Source organism: Elephantulus edwardii, unplaced genomic scaffold, assembly GCF_000299155.1.
Source record: "Elephantulus edwardii isolate Elephantulus edwardi_28Jun2011 unplaced genomic scaffold, EleEdw1.0 scaffold00073, whole genome shotgun sequence".
Classification (NCBI taxonomy): Eukaryota; Metazoa; Chordata; class Mammalia; order Macroscelidea; family Macroscelididae; genus Elephantulus; species Elephantulus edwardii.
Window position 1 is genome coordinate 9,659,024 of NW_006399823.1, and position 5,820 is coordinate 9,664,843.

Sequence of the window (5,820 nt, forward strand, 5' to 3'; positions counted from 1 at the left end):
TATTTTCATTAGCATTTGTTTTGAGAAACTTTTTTTATTTCATTCTTTAGTTCTTCTATAACCCAATCATGTTTGAGCTGGATGATATTTAGTTTCCACATTTGTGGCTTTATAAACTTTTCTCCATTTCTGGTTAATTTCTAGTTTTAAGGCATGGTGGTCTGAGAAAATACTTTGTATTATTTCAATGTGTTTTTTAATTTGATGAGGATTGCTTTGTTCCCTAATAGGTAATCAATTATGGCGAATGTACAATATGCATCTGAATAGAGAGTAAATTGGGTTTTAGTTGGGTGCCGTGATTGGAACATATCCACAAGATCAAGTTGGCTGACTGTGTAGTTTAGATATTCTGCATCTTTGTTAAGTTTCTTGTGAGTTGACCTATCCTTTGGTAAAAGTAGTGTATTTAAGGCTCATACAACTATTTTGATGCTGTTTATTTCTTTCTCAAATCAATTAACTATTGTTTTATATATTTAGCAGGTCTCTCATTTGGTGCATAGATGTTGACCAGTGTTACGTCTTTTTTATTTACTGAGTCTTTGACCATTAGTGTTCTTCCTTATATTTTATGGTAATTTTCATTCTCAATTCTATTTTATCAGAGATTACTATTGTCATTCCTAAATTTTTGTGGATACTATTTGTTTGGAGTATTCTTTTCCAGCCCTTGATTTTGTTTATATTTTTCTTTGTTTCTTAGATGTGTCTCTTGTAGATAACATATAGATGGGCATTGTTTTTTTATCCATTCTGCTATTCATTTCCTCTTGATTGGTGCATTTAGTCTGTTCACTTTAATGGTGATTATTGACATGACAGATTTTATCATTGCCATTTTGCTGTGTTTCTTTTTTGTTGTTTCTTGTTCCTGTGGTTCATCCACTTTTCTTTGCTGTATGAAGGTCTTCCCTTAAAAGTTCTGGTAGACTTTATCTTATTTTCACAAATTCCTTCACTTTATTTCTGCAAATGATGTGATTTCTTTATATTTGATGGAGAGATTTGCTGGTGCAGGATCATCAGTTCACAATTGTTTTCTTTCAACAATCTGTGTATGTCAGCCCATCGTCTTCTTGCTCGCATGGTTTCTGCTGAAAAATCAGAACTATAGATAATTGTCTTTCCTTTGTAGAGGAAGTCTTCTCTATGTGAAGTTTTCTGTGTGGTATGAAGAAGTCATAAGGTTTCTCTTTAGAGTGAATTTGCTGATGGAAGATGAGGTCATTGTTTCAGATGATGTCTTTTCCATATTAATTTTATTCCATAATATTATTAATTTCCCAAATTATTTCCAAATTTATTAATTTTTGAATGAATATTCCTTGAATGACACAGCAATCTTTTCTCTATTTTCTGAACTGAACAACTTGGTGTTGCTGTGACTCTGAACACTGTTCCATAGGTTTGTCAAATACCATGATGTTCCCCCATTATATACAGTGTTTGGATGAGCTTCCAGATTGATTTATGCTGGGAAGCAGGAGTGGCATCCACTTCTTAAACTAGATGCCTCTGGAAACTCTACAAACTCTCCAAACTCTACAAACTCTTTAAACTCTGTTCTACAACTACCATCATTTCTATACATTTACAGAGTTCTGTACAGAAATTATGTTAATCAAGAAGAGAGTTCAGATCTTTGTGCAAAAGTTACTCTCAGTTGTATTCAACTTGATGATGCTTAACAACTGTTAAGTGGAACTAGTGCAGTTATATCGGGAGGAACACTCTTCCACTTTCTATATCACTCTATGTCAATGTGCAGTATGAAGTCGCCTGGGTTGCTGTGATGCTAAACCTTGTTCCATTGGGGTATCAAATACCAGAATGGCTTCCCAATGTGGACAGTGTTTGGTGGAGTTCCCAGTTGTAAAACAGGTTTGGAAGCAGGAGTGGCAACTACTTCCAAAACCACATGCCTCTGGAAACTCTATGAACTTGGAGAAATGACGACAGTTATGGATAGGCATTAGGTATTTTGTTCATAGACTTGCTATGAGTCACACTTGACTCATGCAATCAACAATAGCAATAATCCTTATTTATTTTTTTTGAGACTTTGACTATGCTATGTCTTAATGTTTTTCTTTTTGGTCTAGTCTATTTGGGTTTCACTGAGTTCCCCAAATGTGGATTTCCTGTTCTTCATAATACATTGGAAGTTTTCTTCTAGTACCTCTTCCACAACTTTTTCAGTGGTTTCCCTATCCTCTCATATTCTGAAATTCCGTTCATAGGTATGTTATTCCTTTTAATGCATCTCACATGATTCGAATGTTTTCTTCATTTTATTTATGCCTCATCTCTGATTTTTCTTCTAGTATGTTTCTATTGAGGTTCTTGTCTTCTAGTTCACTGACTCCCTGTTCCATCTCTTCTGTTCTACTTTCCCCTCCCCTTGTTTTCTTCTATTTTTTTGTCCTCCAAGTGTGTTGGACACTTTTGCCATTTCAGTCTTAATATTCTGGATTTATTTTTTTTATATCTGTGTGTTATTTTGAGTACTGTGTTGGCAGTAAGGTCTATATCTTGTGATGACGTTTTTTAAGTTCTTCTAACTCTATTTATAGTTTCAACTTTTTTCCCCCATTTTTGCATTTTCCTCCATATTTGTGCAAGTTCCTTTTCATCAATTTATTTTTTTCTCGCTCTGAAGCATTTGTTTTCTTAGTGGTTTCTATTGATTTTCCATCATTTGTACCTTCTCCTGTAGCTGTTCAAATAACTCTTTATTAATATATATTTTTCTGGCTCTCTACCTCTAGTTTATTCCTTTTATTTGTGGCCTCCATTGTTTCTTCCATCATTTGTACTTTCATTCATAGCTGTTCTCATGTCTCCATATCAACATATATCTTTTGCCTTCTTGACTCTGGGGTATTCATGAGGTCTCTAGTATTCTCTCTCTTTTTCTTTTTGAGAAGGCTTAATTTATTGTTGTTTGTTTGTTTTCCTCACTGTCGTTGAAACTGCCTGCTTCTTTCTTGACATTATGTTTTTTGCTTGATATGTGTTAGGTAGTTTTTCATTGTGTTTGCAAAAGTTGTTGGTGGTTCCCGTCTTTATAATATTACTAATTAGTTGCCAAGTTAAAATATTCAGTCTCTGGGGTGAGCCACTCACTCTACTGTAAATCCTTTCTGGGAAAATTACTTTTCCTAAATTCTTTGGGTTTCACTGGGTTCTGCACTACAGCCCTATAGGAATCTTGCCTTGATATAGTACCTTGACACTAACTCTGTAGGACTCCATCATGTATGAAGTGGCTGAGTGGTGTGAGACCAGGTGCTCTACGCAAGTAGTTTCTCATGCACATTTTCTCTTGGAGCTTAATATCCTTTTTGTATCTGGGGTTGCATAGGGTTAGAGATCAGGGCTCCCCACACGCAATGAAGAGTGCTCACTGTCAGCACAGAGCCTCATCTTTCTCACCTTTCCCCCTGCAGCTTATTGTCTTCCTTGTCTCTGGTATGGTGGATAGGGAGCTAGGAAAATGCTTTCCTCTGTTTGAAATGCTATATGCTAAATTCTCTTGTCCTGTTTGGCCCCTGGAGTGGCCCCACAGCCATGGAGGCAAGGGTCCCCAAAAGAGGACCTATAACCCCAGAGAATCCTCAGTCCCATCCCCTTATTTAGTTTTAAACTGTGTGGTGTTCCCTCACACTCATTGTACAACAGCTTTTTGGTTTACGTATAGGTTTCTCATAAGCACAGTTAAGTGTACTGGGATTCCCATTCTTCTCAATATTAGCCATAATTTGTTTTGATCCACACAATATAATGCCTTTGAACAGTCAATAAAGCACAAATATACATTCTTCTGATATTTTCTGCTTTCAGCCAGGATCTATGTGACGTCAGCACTAATACTCCTGGTGCTAAGTTCTCTTCTAAACCCAGCTTAAACTTTTGGTACTTCTCTTTTAATGTACAGTTCCAGCCCTTTTTGTATAATCTTCAGCCGTATTTTGCTTGCAGATGATATTGTTTGATAATTTCTATATTATGTTAGATCACCTTTCTTTTGGATGGGAACAAATATGTAATTCCTCTAGTCAATCAGCCAGAAAAATGTCCTCCAAATTTCCTAGCATAGACTTATGAGAACTTACAGGGCTGCATCTGTTAGCTGAAACATGTCAATTGGCATGTCTTTGATGTTTGTGGCTTATTTTTGCCAGTGCCTTTGGTGCATCCTGAACTTCTTTCATTACCTTGATCTCTTGTTACTTCCTGAAATATTTCAGTGTCTGTATTCCCTCTACTGTTTTTGTTGCATCTTAGGCTTCGTGGATCAGACATATTTTTACACATAGTATCTCTCAGTATTGCAATGCAAGGCATACATTTGTTGTCCCATTCTTTCAGCTTGAGAAATTCGTAGTAAATTCTTTTTTTAGTCTCTGGCTCCAGCTCTCTCTCCATTCTAGTATAGTACTTTGCTTTGTCTTGAGGTGCCCTTTGAAATCTGTTTAGATCTTTTAATTTAGTGTATCTTTTCTTTATTTTAGCTTATCAATGGTTTAGTGTTATTTTCAGAGTCTCTTACAAGATTTTTTTAAAGTTGTGTCTTTTTTCCGCCTCTGTCTTTATTTCTCTTTGTGATGATGCTCTTGATGACATTCATAACTCATCTGGTCTTTGAAATGGTGTTCAATCACTCAGATTTACTCTTGAGATGATTTTTAAAATCATATGGAATATACTTTGGTCCTGATTTGGTTCTTATTGATTTGATTTCATTTTCTTCATCTTCAATTTGGGCTTGCACATGAGTAACTGATGATCTCTTTCTCTTCCACAGTTAATACCTGATTTTGTTTTTATTGTTAATATTGAGTTGTTTCTCCAATGATTCCTCCCACAGATGTAGTCAGTTTTATTCCTGTAGAGTCCTTTAGGTGATGTCCCTGTATAAAGCTGCCATTTAAGTGTGTGGTTTTGTTTTTGTTGTGTTATGTGGGTTTTTAAAAAAGATATTTGTAATGAATAAATAACTGACTGTGTAAAACTTGATCTTTTAATTTCCAGTCTCATTTCTGTCACCAAGTCTTTATTTTCCTCCTTAATTGTCTCTACCTTCTCCATTTGAGTCACCAATATAAATGTATCTTTATATATATTTTGATACATTTAAAATATTGATAAAAAATTTCCAGTATCATACTCTTTGGCTTTAGCTGTTGGTGCATATATCTGAAGGGATGAGCACTAATGTCTGAAGATTGACTGAATTTCAGAATGACATCAAGAATATCACATTTGAAGGCAGCATCAATTCATTAAAGATAAAGAAAGATCGAACTGACCTCAGAAGTCACTTTCAATTTGCTTCTGAACATAGAACACAGTTAATAAATAATACAGAACTGTAAGGATTTAAATGATAGCTCTATAAAAAAATGTGAAGAGAAAAAAAGTGTAAAAAAACCTTGAGTTAGAAAAATAAATATAAAGAATATGTTCAACATTTCTTAGGTAGAAAGAATTGAAAGAGGAGGATATAAGCCCTTAATTTCAATATTGAAGTATTCTATAAGAAACTATCACATATTGAAGAAAGCATCAAAAAAGAATGGAAAGAATCCAGAGTCACCATACCACAAAGAAAGGCTGGCTGTATATAAACACATCAAAAGGCAACACATAATACCATAGTATTAAAGAAGTCCAAGCAATACTGGAAGTATTGACAAAAGCATTACTTCATGAATTAGCAGAATGGCAATTGAGATGTTTTAACAAGTAAATAGAGTTCAAATATAGCTAAAAGTGCTAAATTGTCTATGCCAAGAAATTTGGAAGACAGCTTCC